The following is an 18,840-nucleotide window of genomic DNA, read 5'->3' on the forward strand; positions in this document are numbered from 1 at the left end:
TCAAAGCCGCGAAGATATTAATCATTGCCTCCAACCACAGCTCAGCTATATCCGGATCAGGCCCCCCTTGAAATTTAGGAGGTAGAAACTTTTGGAACCTCTCAAGAGCCCTATCCTCTCCTATCTCAGGATTCCGGGGTTGATTCACTGGCATTTGACCTTGCTGATCTACCAGTCGTGCTAGGATATTTGTCATTTGTTGCATCGCCGTCACCATTTGATCTCCGGCCTCAACCCTCGGTCCATGTTCTTGCTCGCCCACTATTTCTCTTTCTTTACTCGGTTCTTGAGCTTGCCTAGCCCCACGGCCACGACTAGCTCCACGTCCACGACTACGTCTGTGACGACCCCACCTCCCCCTAAGGCGTACCAGAGGGTTTGGCGGACCGCCTGCCCAGCTCTCGCCAGGACTCACTCACTAAAATCATGTGCACACACCCCAAGCACCATTAATAATATCCGCAATCCCAGCTTATAATTTACATTGATAGAAACCAAAGTACAAAGTCTTGATATACTTAAACTAATTCAAAATATATACAATCCAAGTACAAATGTTCCATTCGAGGAATAGCGCGAGTACAAAACCAAAATTCAAAACACAGTCTAAAGTAACTAGACTACGCTAGCCTTTACATCTCTTATGCCTCGCTCGTACCCCCTGTAAGGAGAACAAATAATGTGGTATGAGCTAAAAGCCCAGTGAGGTTCCAAATAGCAAATTGACCATTATTTATAAATACAAGTTTTCGATTTAGCAAGGTAACGAGCATGAAGAGTTCATAAAAGTGAGCAATAACACTTCAAGTAGCAATCTCAAAATGAGCGAGTATAAAAATTTTCATAAGAAACAATCATCCAATAAACAATAATCATTTCAAGCATAAGGATACGGATAGCTCTCAGGAGCCAACTTCCATTCATCATCAGGAGCTTGATCACGTAGTAGTTGACACTCCGTCAACTTTCAAGTAAAGGAACCGATCCAGTAGAACACCACTTAAACGACTCTCCGTCCACCGTTCAACCCCCAGCTGGGCCCAAAATCCTCAAGAACACGGGTGGTAATACTCGAGTATACCGATTAGTCGAGGAGATATCACTCCACTCGACAATACAAGAGACCCAGGGTTCGTTACCCAATCGACCAAGCCCTTGCCGGCTCGACTAGAGTAACTCGCCACAGGGTTTCTGGAATTCCAGGAAGTGCGCGCATCATAAACAAGTATATCAAGTCAATTGCAACAATAAACAAGTATATCACGTAAGGGCAAGTGCGATAAAGTACACTCTTGCCCTAACAATTCACGCATGTGGCATGTAATCATATTGGCACGTATCAAGTACAAGTATCAAGTTCAATTCAGTATTTGAAAGCACTCACCAAAAGATATAGTGCCTTTACTGGTCACTTTCAGGTTATATTCCGAGTTCGGAGTCCAAATCTGCGATAAAACTCAGTTTGAGAACTTTGAAACATGACTAGAGTTCGAAACTTAGACGTTTCGTTCAATAAAATCAAGAATTTGAAATTCACTCGGATAGTAGTCGTGAAACACTTGCTCACTTTTTAAACGGTAAAACTTTGTAACATTTATACTTGAAAATGCCATGCGAGTCGAAAGTACAAGAGAAACATATTCCAAATAGTCATTATTTCATTTCTCAAGGGTACAAGCTCGGCCAAGTCCTTCCTTATATACCTCGGAACAAGAATACTCAAGTACCCTAGATGGTTCAAGCAGTAATCACTCTTAACCCTTACTCAAGTTGCAAGTAGTTCTCTAGTTTTCGAGCGTAAATTTGGGCAGCATGCCCTTTGTGTTTACCTAATTTTCCAGCCTTTTAGGCTTCATTGTTTTTCTCAAACACAACCCAACATTATACATCTCAGCCATTCATGTCAAGAGCCGTTCCATAGGCTCACAATATCATAATAATAAGATTCACAACAGTAGCAAGTACAGGAGTTCAATGTGGCACAAAACAGATTTGACGTACAAATGCGGAAATAACATATCCGAGGCTACGCTTATCGGATTGAGGCGTAACCTATGCCGTTTCGAAGCTAAGACACAGACCTACAATGTTCATGAAGGTCACTTAGTCCAGTTTCTAATGTAAATTGGTCAAATTCTCCAATTACCAAACCAGAAATCAATTCACCGGCTGTTTAAATGCAGAACACTGTAATGGACATAACTCAGTGTACACAAGTCCGAATCAGGTGTTCTTAGAGGCATTTTAAAGCTACTTCAGAGCACTACAACTTTCATGTTTTGGTCCAGAGCTAAATCAGAATGGATCCTGGTAAAAAATCGTGATAAACTGGACTGAACTGAAGAAACGGACTACTGGGAAATTCTTAAAGCAGTAGGGGTATTTTGGACTTTTCACGTTCTGCGTTGCTCCGATTGAGCTGAAATTTTGTAGGCACCTATAAAACACCATTCTATACAACTTTCCTTCTTTGACCAAAGGCCAATTCGGCCTCTAACATACAGATACAATTTCGGACAGAATGCTTGGGAAATTTTCCAGAAATCTGGAATTTTTAGCTCTAAGTGTAGTTTCCTCAAATTTCTGGTTCCAATCACCACTAAACCACCTTATATAACTTTAATTGCAACATTCATGCATCATACATCAACTTGAGCAGAAAATCAGGAACCCTAGTTCATCAAATAAATTGGGGAAAACTACTAAAACATGCTCATCATCCATAATCTCACCATAAAATCAAGTTACTAGGCTTAATATAACAAGATTAGAAGTAAAACTTGGAGAGATAAACTCTCTTACCTTGAATAAAAGTCACCAAGAGTAGCACAAGCTCTCCCCTTCAAGAATCACACCACAACTCACTAGCTAGTCACTCAAGAACAAGTTTAATCGGTTTATTTTGTTTGATTTCTCCCTAAGTTGTTGGATTGAAGATGAAATGAAGGAGTTTTTTTTTTCTTCTTGTTGTTCCTCCCCTCTCTCTCTCTCGGTTCTTATGCAGAAATATGGAGGAAGATGAGGCTTGGTTTGTCTTATATGGAAGTAAGAGGTTAAGGGTAATTGTGTCCACAATTTTTGGCCAACACTTGGCCTATTCTTGTCCACAAAATTTTTCTCTTTCTTTCCTTGTATTTGAGCCACAATTTCGGTCAAGCTATAATCATGAGGGGGAAGATATTTTGTTCAAGTTCAATAAATTTGTTTGGTAAGCAAAAATGGTGGTCAAGCGGTGCGTTCAATCGGTAATGCGCGGGACCCGCCGGTTCGCGCCGTTTTTCTTAAAAACACCCGTACTAGAGTTTTTACTTTCCATTCACTAACCTTACCTCATTGCTACTACTCACATATTATTTCTCACTTAAAAGTCACTTTTAATCATCAAATTGATCCTTGGCCAGTACCGAAAATTCATCCGGCGGAAAAATCACAAAACCCTAATTTTGCTCAAATCTTGAAACCGAAGTGTAAAACCTTATTTTCTAGGTTTATTTACTCTTATAGTTGAACAATTGGATAGTAGAGCTTTAATAAATAATAATTTTCAAATAAAAGGAAATTTTTAAGAAAACGTGAGGAATTTTCCAATTCCAGTAATTAAAATTAGGGTTTCAATTAAAATATGAGAGATTTAGAAAAACCGGTTAGTCACAAGTAAACTAGGGTTTTTTGGCTACAATATTAGGGTTTCTAGTCTTTTTAAAACAAAAATAGGTTTTAAATCAAACCCAAAGAAATACACTTTAATATTTTCTTCACAAACAACCTCCTAATATTCGGGATGTTACAACCTCCCCTCCTTAAAAGAATTTCGTCCTCGAAATTCATACATGCACTTCGAATAACGTAGGGTATTTCCCTTATATATTCATTTCCGGCTCCCAGGTCTCACTATAGCCAAAACTTAGGGAAACAATAGAAATTACGAATCGTACCTTCTACTATCTCTGTTGGTTCAAGGCATACGCTCTAGCTGGCACTCTTGGCTTAGTCCCTCCTACACTTGCTTGTTCAGGGTTTAGGCGTGATCTACGGGGACAGGTTGCAAGCTGGTGTTCGGTGCTACCACACCATAAACATTTTCCCGCCTTTCGCCAACAATCACTCTCCACGTGATTGGCCTTCCCACAGTACCCGCAAGGTACTTGAGGGGTTGAGGTCTGACCTCCTTGTGAGGCACCTCTTGCTTGACCCCAACCACGCGAAGCTCCTCTTGGAGTACTTTCCTTAGACGTCCTTGAAATTTTCTCACTACCATCTTCTCGACCTATCTTAGAAGGTGGCATATCTAAATCACGTTGTCCTTGCCTTTGACTTCCACCAGGCGCACCTCTCCTTTTTGCATGAAAAGCTCTCACTTGTGCCCTAGCAGTCTCTATCCTCAAGGCTTTCTCCAGAACCTCTGTGAATGTATTAATTTGGACCGCCGCTAAGGCTTCTTGTAATTCCACATTTAACCCTTGTATAAACCTTCGTACTTTCCTTGGTTCCGTGGCAATCAATTCGGGAGCGAATTTAGACAATTTGGTAAACTGGGTCTCATACTCAGTTACACTCATCAGCCCCTGACGGAGTTTAATGAATTCGTCCTCTCTCTTCTCCTGGACGATGGGTGGAAGGTATTTTTCGTTGAAGTCCCGTACAAAGTTTAGCCAAGTCCAGGCAGTTCCCTCTCTCTCCCACTTGGCCCTCACTACATTCCACCAAGCCCTAGCTGGCCCCTCAAACTGAAATATAGCAAATTGGACTTGTCTCTCCTCAGTATAGTTTAGGGCAGCAAAGATATTTATCATGGCCTCCAGCCATTTCTCAGCCTCATACGGGTCTGGCCCTCCTAAAAACTTGGGTGGGGAGAACTTCTGGAATCTCTCCAAGGCTCTATCTTGCCCCGAATCAGGGTCTCTAGGTTGATTTACAGAACCTTGACCCTGTTGCTCCACCAACCGAGTCAAAATATTAGTCATCTGTTGGATGGCAGTGGCCACCTGATCTCCCCCGGCAGTCTGGGGTTCAGGTTGCTGCTCAACCGCTGCCTCCCTCTCCTCTCTCGGTTCTGGCACCGGTTCCTGTGCTTGTTCACCTTCACGGCCTCGCCTAGAACCGCGTTCTCGGTTAGTTTTCTTGGTTCGACTTCTTTTATCCTCCATGTTTCGCAGCTAACCCACTTTAACAATATAACCAACTAATTAATGATAGAATATAACTACTAAGTAACTATAGAAATATAAACAACATAAAACAGAATATTGCAAGTCATAAACCCCTCTAAATCATAAAACAAGGCAATACAACACATTCGATCAAAACAAGTCACATAACTTATAGAGCATTAACCCTAGGTATCGCTCAGGCACTACACTTAATCAAGGCTCTAAACACGTGAATAAGAAGGATCCCAAATCCCATGAATATCTTCAATATTTTTCAAGTCCAGACTATTCGCATTCCCTGTGCCTTTGCTTTCGCAATCCAAACTTATCCCAATATTACGCGAGATCTTAACTTATCGTAAAGGTGTCACTCATTGGTATTCGGGGACAAGAATCCAAAAATATGATAATTCACCACTCAAGCTGGCCAGGCTCAAGAGCAAATCACCCATATTAGAGATTCCTACCCAACATACATATCTAAGGTCCCCAACAATAGACAATTGTTCCATACTTAACAAGTCAATTCCCACAGTCCGAGAACCTTCTCCCGGCACGAGCTCAAAAGGAGCTCTGATACCATCTGTGACGACCCCACCTCCCCCTAAGGCGTACCAGAGGGTTTGGCGGACCGCCTGCCCAGCTCTCGCCAGGACTCACTCACTAAAATCATGTGCACACACCCCAAGCACCATTAATAATATCCGCAATCCCAGCTTATAATTTACATTGATAGAAACCAAAGTACAAAGTCTTGATATACTTAAACTAATTCAAAATATATACAATCCAAGTACAAATGTTCCATTCGAGGAATAGCGCGAGTACAAAACCAAAATTCAAAACACAGTCTAAAGTAACTAGACTACGCTAGCCTTTACATCTCTTATGCCTCACTCGTACCCCCTGTAAGGAGAACAAATAACGTGGTATGAGCTAAAAGCCCAGTGAGGTTTCAAATAGCAAATTGACCATTATTTATAAATACAAGTTTTCGATTTAGCAAGGTAACGAGCATGAAGAGTTCATAAAAGTGAGCAATAACACTTGAAGTAGCAATCTCAAAATGAGCGAGTATAAAAATTTTCATAAGAAACAATCATCCAATAAACAATAATCATTTCAAGCATAAGGATACGGATAGCTCTCAGGAGCCAACTTCCATTCATCATCAGGAGCTTGATCACGTAGTAGTTGACACTCCGTCAACTTTCAAGTAAAGGAACCGATCCAGTAGAACACCACTTAAACGACTCTCCGTCCACCGTTCAACCCCCAGCTGGGCCCAAAATCCTCAAGAACACGGGTGGTAATACTCGAGTATACCGATTAGTCGAGGAGATATCACTCCACTCGACAATACAAGAGACCCAGGGTTCGTTACCCAATCGACCAAGCCCTTGCCGGCTCGACTAGAGTAACTCGCCACAGGGTTTCTGGAATTCCAGGAAGTGCGCGCATCATAAACAAGTATATCAAGTCAATTGCAACAATAAACAAGTATATCACGTAAGGGCAAGTGCGATAAAGTACACTCTTGCCCTAACAATTCACGCATGTGGCATGTAATCATATTGGCACGTATCAAGTACAAGTATCAAGTTCAATTCAGTATTTGAAAGCACTCACCAAAAGATATAGTGCCTTTACTGGTCACTTTCAGGTTATATTCCGAGTTCGGAGTCCAAATCTGCGATAAAACTCAGTTTGAGAACTTTGAAACATGACTAGAGTTCGAAACTTAGACGTTTCGTTCAATAAAATCAAGAATTTGAAATTCACTCGGATAGTAGTCGTGAAACACTTGCTCACTTTTTAAACGGTAAAACTTTGTAACATTTATACTTGAAAATGCCATGCGAGTCGAAAGTACAAGAGAAACATATTCCAAATAGTCATTATTTCATTTCTCAAGGGTACAAGCTCGGCCAAGTCCTTCCTTATATACCTCGGAACAAGAATACTCAAGTACCCTAGATGGTTCAAGCAGTAATCATTCTTAACCCTTACTCAAGTTGCAAGTAGTTCTCTAGTTTTCGAGCGTAAATTTGGGCAGCATGCCCTTTGTGTTTACCTAATTTTCCAGCCTTTTAGGCTTCATTGTTTTTCTCAAACACAACCCAACATTATACATCTCAGCCATTCATGTCAAGAGCCGTTCCATAGGCTCACAATATCATAATAATAAGATTCACAACAGTAGCAAGTACAGGAGTTCAATGTGGCACAAAACAGATTTGACGTACAAATGCGGAAATAACATATCCGAGGCTACGCTTATCGGATTGAGGCGTAACCTATGCCGTTTCGAAGCTAAGACACAGACCTACAATGTTCATGAAGGTCACTTAGTCCAGTTTCTAATGTAAATTGGTCAAATTCTCCAATTACCAAACCAGAAATCAATTCACCGGCTGTTTAAATGCAGAACACTGTAATGGACATAACTCAGTGTACACAAGTCCGAATCAGGTGTTCTTAGAGGCATTTTAAAGCTACTTCAGAGCACTACAACTTTCATGTTTTGGTCCAGAGCTAAATCAGAATGGATCCTGGTAAAAAATCGTGATAAACTGGACTGAACTGAAGAAACGGACTACTGGGAAATTCTTAAAGCAGTAGGGGTATTTTGGACTTTTCACGTTCTGCGTTGCTCCGATTGAGCTGAAATTTTGTAGGCACCTATAAAACACCATTCTATACAACTTTCCTTCTTTGACCAAAGGCCAATTCGGCCTCTAACATACAGATACAATTTCGGACAGAATGCTTGGGAAATTTTCCAGAAATCTGGAATTTTTAGCTCTAAGTGTAGTTTCCTCAAATTTCTGGTTCCAATCACCACTAAACCACCTTATATAACTTTAATTGCAACATTCATGCATCATACATCAACTTGAGCAGAAAATCAGGAACCCTAGTTCATCAAATAAATTGGGGAAAACTACTAAAACATGCTCATCATCCATAATCTCACCATAAAATCAAGTTACTAGGCTTAATATAACAAGATTAGAAGTAAAACTTGGAGAGATAAACTCTCTTACCTTGAATAAAAGTCACCAAGAGTAGCACAAGCTCTCCCCTTCAAGAATCACACCACAACTCACTAGCTAGTCACTCAAGAACAAGTTTAATCGGTTTATTTTGTTTGATTTCTCCCTAAGTTGTTGGATTGAAGATGAAATGAAGGAGTTTTTTTTTTCTTCTTGTTGTTCCTCCCCTCTCTCTCTCTCGGTTCTTATGCAGAAATATGGAGGAAGATGAGGCTTGGTTTGTCTTATATGGAAGTAAGAGGTTAAGGGTAATTGTGTCCACAATTTTTGGCCAACACTTGGCCTATTCTTGTCCACAAAATTTTTCTCTTTCTTTCCTTGTATTTGAGCCACAATTTCGGTCAAGCTATAATCATGAGGGGGAAGATATTTTGTTCAAGTTCAATAAATTTGTTTGGTAAGCAAAAATGGTGGTCAAGCGGTGCGTTCAATCGGTAATGCGCGGGACCCGCCGGTTCGCGCCGTTTTTCTTAAAAACACCCGTACTAGAGTTTTTACTTTCCATTCACTAACCTTACCTCATTGCTACTACTCACATATTATTTCTCACTTAAAAGTCACTTTTAATCATCAAATTGATCCTTGGCCAGTACCGAAAATTCATCCGGCGGAAAAATCACAAAACCCTAATTTTGCTCAAATCTTGAAACCGAAGTGTAAAACCTTATTTTCTAGGTTTATTTACTCTTATAGTTGAACAATTGGATAGTAGAGCTTTAATAAATAATAATTTTCAAATAAAAGGAAATTTTTAAGAAAACGTGAGGAATTTTCCAATTCCAGTAATTAAAATTAGGGTTTCAATTAAAATATGAGAGATTTAGAAAAACCGGTTAGTCACAAGTAAACTAGGGTTTTTTGGCTACAATATTAGGGTTTCTAGTCTTTTTAAAACAAAAATAGGTTTTAAATCAAACCCAAAGAAATACACTTTAATATTTTCTTCACAAACAACCTCCTAATATTCGGGATGTTACAACGTCTCCCCTTCATTTTTTTTTTTCAAAAATGATTTAGTATGTAACAAAATCAATTGACGAGAACGGCAAAATTTACCACACCAAGTTCACAAGGAAACATATCAAGTAGGCAAGATCAAATGCAACAAATACTATACATGTGGATATTACCATGCCACAAGCCAAATATACATGGTAGCAGTATAAGGACAAAACAAGAAGATAACATGACAAGCCGTTTCACACTTGGTTAACATAGCCCCCGTCCGATCGCTCACGTCACTTCCTATTCACTAGATGTTCGTTAACCTCTTATACTCATTCTAGCCGAACAAAGCTTGTTCATGTTCCAAAATACAAGTCTCAAGTACCTAGTAGCTAGCATCGCCTCAACTCCAGAGTACTTGGGCACGAGAATCCGAAATAAAACAGTTCACATCTCGAGCAAGCCAGTCCCAAGAGTAAACTATCTACAATCGAAATTCCTACCCGACATACCTATCTATGGTCCTTAGATACCATGGAAGAGATTTAAGGCCTATAACATTCGCAATTCATAACTTATGCTCGAACGAGCACTTAGTCCTTCATACTTATTTACCACTTAGCCCATGCTCACTCCGTGCAGAGACCACGCGAAGCAGGCTCTGATACCAACTGTGACGACCCCACTTCCCTCAAGGGTGAACCCCAGATGTTAGCGGACCGCCTGCCCAGCTCTCGCCGGGACTCAGTCGTTCACTTCAATCAATCCAAAATACAACCACAAGAATTCATATAGCAAAAATTGAAAACTTAAAGAGAAACTTATATACATTGCTATCTCAAAAGGAAGTACAAACGTTGAATATACAAAGGTTCTCAATTCACCATACATCCAGCCCGTGCCAAGCACTAGGGCGAGAACCATTACAAAATCAAAGAACTAGACTAGGCTAGTCTATACAGAGCTCTCATCCTGATCGTCGTCCCCTATTAAGGAAAACAAAACTAAAGGAATGAGTTAAAAGCTCAGCGAGGTTCTATACACAGAAACAAGTAATTAAACAAGGACATTAATCATGTAATAACAAATAATCCAGAAACATGTCCAATATAAAGCAATGATAATACATTCATTAAAAGGATACAGGCTCACAAAGAACAATTCGTTCGTTCGTTCCCCTTTCATTCCCTTATTCCTCCAATTATTTAAAAATGCATTTTTGTAAGTAAAACCCCTCAATTTTTTACGTTCGTTTGTTCATTCTCGTTCACCTCCTCCTGGACGTTGGCCAGGCTTTCCACCCCCATCCGGACGTTGGCCGGACTCCACCTGACAACAAGGTAATACTCTAGTATACCAAATGTTTACCCAGGTCACCCAATCGCCTGACCGAGCCTGCTTCTGGCTCGAGTCGATCAGTAACAAGGGCAAGGGCCCAGTTCAGCCAAAAAGCTTACATTCATGCGCAACTAGTATTTCAAAATTTAATCACTAAAAATTTCATATTTATTTCGGTCGAGTGCGATAAAGTACACACTCACCTAGCAAAAGTTCATTTTAGAAATCATAGAAAACAATTAACATTTAATCAAATATTCACAAATAATCACATAGTCACAACAATCCACATAGTCATAGAAACAAAACGTATATAGAACACTCACCTATTTAAGCAAAATAATGTCCAAAGTATCCTCCCGGATAACACTCTCAATCGCCAAGAAACCCTAATAATAGCCAAGAGAAAATATTACAGTTAAACCCCTCCAAAGTTTAAGTGAAGCAAAGAAAATCCGAATAACTACTAGTACAAAGTATATGTAACAGCCCCACCTTCCCCTAAGGCGAACCAAAGGGGTTAGCGGACTGCCTGCCCAGCTCTCGCCAGGACTAACGGTACGGTTTACGTCGTTCTATTACGTTCCGGAACATACCTTTGCGAGCAAACAAGTCAAAATCGCAAAATAAAAAAAAATGAAAATCGAAGCCGAAATGAATAGTAAAGTACACGTCAGAATCCAGATACCAGGCCAAGAGTAGCCAAAATTTTTCCTTCTCTGTTTGAAATGCGTATCGCTCCGAAATCCAACCAAACATATATAAACATTAAAATTCAACATTTACAAGCCAAAACGGCATACCAAAATATCCAAAAGTTCATACATGTGCAACTAGCCACTTACAAGCCAACCATTGGTTGAAACCAAACACTCAGGGTTTTCACCCTCAAGGAGCTATTCAAAATATACATTTACATGAGCTCAACTTGCTAGTACAACCTTTCCAAAAGTGATCATTTTCCTGTAAGGAAAACAAATGGAACGGAATGAGCTTAAGCCCAGTGAGTTACTACCACCTAAGCAACAAAGATCACATAAGCATAATTTTTCATTTCAAGTACACAATTAAGAAGTAAAACAAGTCGGTAAAAGGATACGGACGGCTCTCAAGAGCCCATTTCCACGCTTACATTCTTGATCCAATCTCATTGACCCTCCGTCAATGTTTAAGAATACCCGACCGTAGACCTCACTTCACTCCATTCCTTCCACCAAACATACCCCAACCGGGCCCGCACTCCAATCAGTAACTTTTGGTAATACTCGAGTATACCGGAACCAAGAGTCTCATTACTACAAGGTTCCCCAGTACAGTCCCCGTGGCATGACAATTTTCACGACCAAGCCCTCGTCGGCTCGATCCAATTGACTACCGAACGGGGTTGAGCTCAGTAATACAGTAAAGTCGTTGGATACTCGTCCAAACAACACCAATTCAGTTTCCATAAAATGGAATGCAATAACTCATATATCAAGTTCAGTAAGACAGTGAAACAGTAGACCATCAGTGACACTATCGAAAGGGGTGAGGGCGGTCAAGTACACCCTCACCTTAATCAATTCCAATATCCAAGTAAGCCTTCAAGGCATCACATATACAATTAGCAAAGCCACATAGTAACAATTTAGTGAGTAGTATACTCACAAATCAATTAAGTGCTATTTCATGCACTTCCGTCAGGGGAATGTCGTGAACCACCGTCACGCCCTAGAACACATAAGCAAGTACAATGAGACTCAATAACGAGTCATAAAGCAATGCCAATCACAACCCCAATAGGGTTTCATAAGCATATACAAGCATTATAGCAAACCAGAAATTCAAACAATGGCATTAATCTTGGCCCCGAATAGAAAAACTGTTTTGCCCTTATTATGCGGTAATGGCGTCAAATTCACTACGGTTATCGGATGGGGGTGTAAGACCCACCGTTTCAAAGCTATGAAACAGGGCTACAACAATGTAGAAGGTCACTCAATCCAGTTCCTAGCTTAACTAGGTCAAAAATGCCAAATACTAAACCCGAATGACCAAAACAGGTTTGCAAAACACACAAAACTGTAATCGGTATAACTCAGTCTATACAAGTCCAAATGCCGAAATTCCAAAGGCATATGATAGCTAAGACATCCAGCTACATTTCATCAGAAGACACCAACAACAAAATCCAAACCAATTCCAGTCAAAATGGCCAACTACCAGTACAGTTTTCGCATTCTGTCCAAAGCAGAACAGCTAAAGTAATTCCATCATATCTCATTCTACATTAATCCAAATGACCTGAAATTTTACAGGCACCTCAAACACATCAATACCTACAACTTTCATGTTTTGAGCAAAGTCAAATTTGGCCTCTAACCCTATGATCCAAAACCGGACAGAATTAGGGATTTTCAAACCCTAACTTTTCACAATGCACTTCAAAACCAAAATTGATTGCAAATTCTTATCAACCACACCTACTAGAGCCATTTCAAACCATTACCATTCATCATACAAGGCCACAACATCCCATTCATATTAAACCAGAAAATTCATCATAAAATTGAAAACTTCACCAAATCACTTCAAAGCAAGAAATAAATCACATATTCCTTCACTCATGCCACTTCTAAGCATAATATAAACATCATTAGGTGTAGTAGGGTGTTCAAGCATCACTTACCAAGTAGCAAGAGAGATAGGGATTGTGGACACCTTAGCTCTTCAAAACAACTTCACTAGACCACTCACTATCACTAAAAGGAAAGATTTTATGGAGTGAAATCTAGTTTAGGCTTTTGTTCTTGGAAGATTGAGTGAAATGGAAGCTTGAAAGTTGAAGAAATTTCCTTCCTTCTTGAGCTAGGAGGGCCGGCCAACATGGAGAAGAAAATGGTGATTTTTGGGCAATTTTGAGATATTTAATCCTTTGGTCAAAAAAGTCAAGAAAGTGAATAGTAATTCTTAAAGTCCAACCAATGAGAATGTGACACTTGTCACCTCATTAAATGCATTCCTATCCTTTCTTTCTTCTCTCACATCAATCATTTCACACACTCTACTTATCTATTAACACCCAATAAATTTTACACAGTATCCGGAATTTAACCTAATTGGCCGAATTTTTCCGAACTTTTCGCACTAGTGGGTCCCACGTCCAATATACATTCTTAATTTTCTAAAACTCACCAATGCTAGAAAAAATCAACTAAAAACTATAATTACGCATAAAATCTACCAGAAAAATATTTCTAAACCAGAAAATGCAAAATTTATGCAATTAAGGGAACTAAAACCCTAGGAAAAATAATTAGGGTTTTACGGGTTCTCACAGTATAAGTATAGTTTTGGAAGTGAAAATAGTACATTTAAACCAAAGGCTAAAAGTAAAATATTTGTAAAACTTATGCTTGCTCGTAAAACTTTGAAATCTCCATTTAAGTCGAAGTGACAAAGAAAATGTACTCCGAGCAGTCATTATTTTATTTCTCAAGGGTTTAAGTTCGGTCAAGTCCTTACTTATATACCTCAGTAAAAGAAGATGCAATATCCTAGATGGTTCAAGTGATATTCATTTACCAACTTTACTCAAGTCGCAAGTATAGTTTTCTAGTCCTTGAGCATAAATTTGGGCAGCACGCCCCTTGTGTTTACCAAATTTTCCAGCCATTTATGGATTCATTATTTTCCTCAGCTAATCCCAAAGTTATACACAATATAAATTCATCACAATAGCCATTTAATAGGCTCAAAGTCATATGAATACAAAATCAAGTTAACAACATGTACGGAAATTAGATTTAACAAAAAAACAGATTTGACGTGTTTTTGCGTAATGGTCACAACTGAAGCTATGCTTATTGAATTGGGATGAAACTCATACCATTTCGAAGCTAACACAAAGGCATACAATTTTGATGCAGACCACTTAGTCCAAATTCTAGTGTAATCCTGTCAAATTCCCAATTCACAGAACCAACTTCCAACTAACCGGCTAGTTAACTATACTACCTTTAAATGGCTATATCTCAAACTACCAAAGTCCGTTTAAGGCTTTCTTGGAGGCATTGAAAAGCTAAGACAAAGTACTAAAACTTTCATGTTTTGAAAAATGGATAAATCAGCACGGATCATAGTGAACAGATGCAGTCAACTAGATGAACTGTCTAAAACGGGTCACTGGAAATATCCTAGGGTAGCGAGGGTATTTTGGTCTTTTCACAGGCTATGTTGCTCCGATTGAGCTGAAAATTTTTAGCCACCTATAAAATATCATTCTCTACAACTTTCATGTTTTATGCTAAGCCTAATTCGGCTTCTAACATGATGCAATAAAACCGGACAGAACAAGGCTGAAATTTTCCAGAAACCTGGAAATTTTGGGATTCAATGAAACTTTCTTCATTTCTTGCCTCAATCCACCACCACAACCTCCTATATAAGCTTAGATACAAAATATATCCTCCATATAGCAAGTATAGGTAGAAATCATCAAACCCTAACTTACATATATCACCTTAAAAATCATCACAACAACTTGTATCACAACTAATCTAACCAAAACATGAATTATATAACATCTTAATCAAAAATAAAAGAACCAAAGCTATGGGTTAGACCTTATACCTCAACAAAAGAAGCTTGCAAGAGTAATACTTCACCTCCTCTTGAAATTTTTGGTTCCCCTAGCTTCCCAAAGTCACAACTCACACTTTAATCGGTTTAGAATCTTGTTTCCTTCACTCAAATGGTGCAAATCAAGGTGAATTGAAGGTTTTTTCTCTCTTGCTCTCTCTCTCTCTCTCTTAAGCTCGACCAAGACAGAAAGAAATGAAGGAAAATGAGCTAAAATGAAGGATAAAAGAACAAGGAAAAAAAATTAATCAAAGAGCCATAGGGTGGTGACACTTGTCACCACCAAAGCCATGCAAATTTTTCTCTCTCTCCCTTGCATTTTTGGCCACAAATTTCGGTCAAAGCCAGCTGGAAATAAGGAGATATTTTTCTCAAATATTAATGAGCTTGTATGGTAAGAAAGTGGTGCGTTCAATCGGTAGTGCACGGTACACGTCGGTTCGCACCGTTTTTTCTTAAATCACACATACTAGGGTTTTTACTTCCTATTCACTAACTTTTTATCATTGTTTCTAATCACATATTATTTCTCATCCAAAAGTCACTTTTAAGCACCAAATTTGATCCTCGCTCTGTACCGGATAATTACACTACGGATACACGTGAAAACTCTAACTTGCTCCAACTTGAAAACGAAAAGTGAAACCCTACTTTCTAGGTTCATTTGCACTTATTGTGGAATGATTGGGTAGTAAGGCTATAATAAAATCATAAGTTCCAAATAAAAGGAAATTTTTAAGAGAAACGTGAGGGATTTTACAATTCCAGTGATTAAAATTAGGGTTTTAATTAAAATATGAGGGTTAAGAAAACCGGTTGGCCACAAGTAAATTAGGATTTTTGATTAAAATTTTAGGGTTTCTAATCTTTTAAAACAAAATAAGGTTTTAAATCAAACCCACAGAAATACACTTTAGTATTTTCTTTACAAACAACCTCCTAATTTTCGGGGTATCATAGTTTACGTGGCTCAAAATCAACTTATAATCAAGTAGACATTATATACAAATGTCGTGATGAAAATCACGTGAGAAGGAGGACAAAATACCTTAATTTCACATTTAAAACCTTACTTGAAAGTAGTTTTCTCGTAACCGAGAAAACCCTAATTCATACCTCTTTATTTGGGAAGGAGTAAGTAAACATTTGGAATCTCCAATTGAAGAGGTATCATGTTTTAAAATGGTAAAACGGTCATAATATTCACCAAGTGGAAACATATGAGTTCAAATAGAAAATAGCTTCTCGAACACCTTTCGAGGGAATCAATGTAGTTTTCAATGGAGTACGTCCAACTTGACCCAAAACACATTTCCAATCCACTTTAACTCACTCACATTACAAGAAAATAAACGGACGGCATTTCCCCCTGAATACTTCACTTTCACCCTATAATTAAATACCCAATTTTCATTGCAATTAACCACAATCACACATGCGGTTCATAACAATACAACACATCTAATTAGGTTACAATATCCTTCAATCAAAGCTAATTAGAAGCTTAAAAGCCAACCATAAGAAAACCCCCAAATCAAAACCCTAGAACCGGAATTTATCCCCACAAGCGGAAATTTTCCGCAAACACTCGCAATTAATGCATACTAGTTCCATTTAACACCATTTCAATCCATCAATCCAAGGCCAATCCATGATTATCATATAAAATCAGAAAAATTCCCAATAAATCAGAAATTCACCATAAACTCCTTTAACCCATGAAATCTTCCACAAAACAACATGTCTAATCACCACAAAGCGCTAACATACCATTATTGAAAACAAAAAGAGAACTTTCTTAGCAACTCACCTTATAACTCAAGAAAGATAGCACCTTAAAGCTTCCCCTCCAAAAACAACTCCATTATCACCTTTAACTCTTCTTAGCTAGCACTTGTACGGAGTAGTTTGTAAATATACTAGTTAAAACTCAAGATCTGAGTAAAATTTGAAGCTAGAAAATAAAGAGTTTTTTCTTGGTTCTATCAAAGTAGCCGGTCAGGAAGGAGAAAAAATGAAGATATTTTGGCCAAAAACTAGATAAGAAGGAAGAAAAAACAGCCAGTCAAAGTTGACTGCCGGAGATGACGTCACAATCCGGCCGGATTCCTGGCCGGATACATGGCAGAGGCGAAACTCAATTTTTTTTCAAAACCCTCCAACAATCCGGCCAAGATCTGGCCGGATTTGCGGCCGGATTTGGTACCAAGCATTTTCAACAGAAATTTTCTTTTCCAAACTCACACGCCGCGTTCATCCGTACTTCCAATGAATATATATATATCTATAATCTCACACAAATACATTTAATATGCACAACCACATACTCACTTTTATAATGAACACGTCCTTGAAACATGGATAGCAAAGTTTCACTTAAATAAAACATCAGAAGTGAAAATAAACAAATGGCTATGAAAATGTGAAAATTTTTAGGGTTCTCACACTCTCTCCCCCTTAAGAAATTTCGTCCTTGAAATTTTTACCTTCATTTGCCTCAGACGAGTCCGGAACTGCTTGGTTGTCTATCGCCTAAACTTTTGTCGGTACACTTGTTCGATTCCCTCTTTCATTCGCTTGTTTTGATTTGGCTCCATCCAATTGCGGAGTACAACTTTCACGTGACTGTCTCCTCGGATAGTTGCTAACTTGATGATCACCACTTTCGCAAATTGTGAGAACCCGTATTTCCCTCATATTTTTTTTCCTAGGGTTTTAGTTCCCTTAATTGCATGTTTTCTGCATTTTCTGGCTTAGAAATATGTTCTTGGTGGGTTTTATGAGCAATTATAGTTTTTAGATGATTTTTCTAGTATTGTTGAATTTTTAGAAAATTAAGAATATATATTGGACGTGGGACCCACTAGTGCGAAAAGTTCGGAAAAATTCGGTCAATTAGGTTAAATTCCGGATACTGTGTAAAATTTATCGGGTGTTAAGAGATAAGTAGAGTGTGTGAAATGATTGATGTGAGAGGAAAAGTGTGAGGACTCGCAAATTTCTTGTATTTTTCTTTAAAATACCCTTTTATTTGAAAATTATTATTTGTCAAAGCCGACTACCCAATTATTTCACAATAAGTGTAAGTAAACCTAGAAAATAGGGTTTTACGCTTCGGTTTCAAGTTTGGAGCAAAATTAGGGTTTTCGCGATTTTTCGCCGGATGAATTTTCGGTACAGAGTAAGGATTAAATTTGAGGATTAAAAGTGACTTTTAAGTGAGAAATAATATGTGATTGGTAGCAATGATATAAGGTTAGTGAATGGGAAGTAAAAACCCTAGTACGTGAGTTTTTAAGAAAAACGGCGCGAACCGGCGGGTCCCGCGCACTACCGATTGAACGCACCACTTGACCACCATTTTTCTCACCAAACAAATTTATTGAACTTGAGCAAAATATCTTCTCTCTTGGCAGCAAGTTTGACCGAAATTGTGGCTCATATGCAAGGGAAAGAAAGAGAAAAATTTTGTGGTCAAGATTAGGCCAAGTGTTGGTCAAAAATTGTGGTCACAATTAGCTCTAATCTTCTTGTCTTCCTATAAGATAACTAAGCTCCATCTTCCCTCATTTTTTCTTGCTAAGTGCTGAGCTAAGGGAGAGAGAAAAGGAGAGCAAGATAAACAAAATTTCCTTCTTGATTTGCTTCAACCCAAGTAAGAAATCCAATTCTAAACCGATTAAAGTACTAAGTGTGAGTTGGGAAGCTTGAAGAACCAAGAAATATCACAT

General features: G+C 38.7%; 1 long non-coding RNA gene across 1 annotated transcript; it reads right to left on the reverse strand.

Annotated features, from left to right (window-relative positions):
- Positions 1–453: 453 nt before the first annotated feature.
- On the reverse strand, positions 454–2,990 carry LOC140008046 (uncharacterized). Its single transcript, XR_011815461.1, has 3 exons — positions 2,803–2,990; positions 1,385–1,445; positions 454–661 (listed from the first exon to the last, which is right to left on the reverse strand). It is a non-coding gene; the product is annotated as an uncharacterized lncRNA (long non-coding RNA).
- Positions 2,991–18,840: the final 15,850 nt, after the last annotated feature.

The sequence above is a fragment of the Coffea arabica genome, chromosome 6c (genome assembly GCF_036785885.1).
Source record: "Coffea arabica cultivar ET-39 chromosome 6c, Coffea Arabica ET-39 HiFi, whole genome shotgun sequence".
In the NCBI taxonomy this organism is placed as follows: Eukaryota; Viridiplantae; Streptophyta; class Magnoliopsida; order Gentianales; family Rubiaceae; genus Coffea; species Coffea arabica.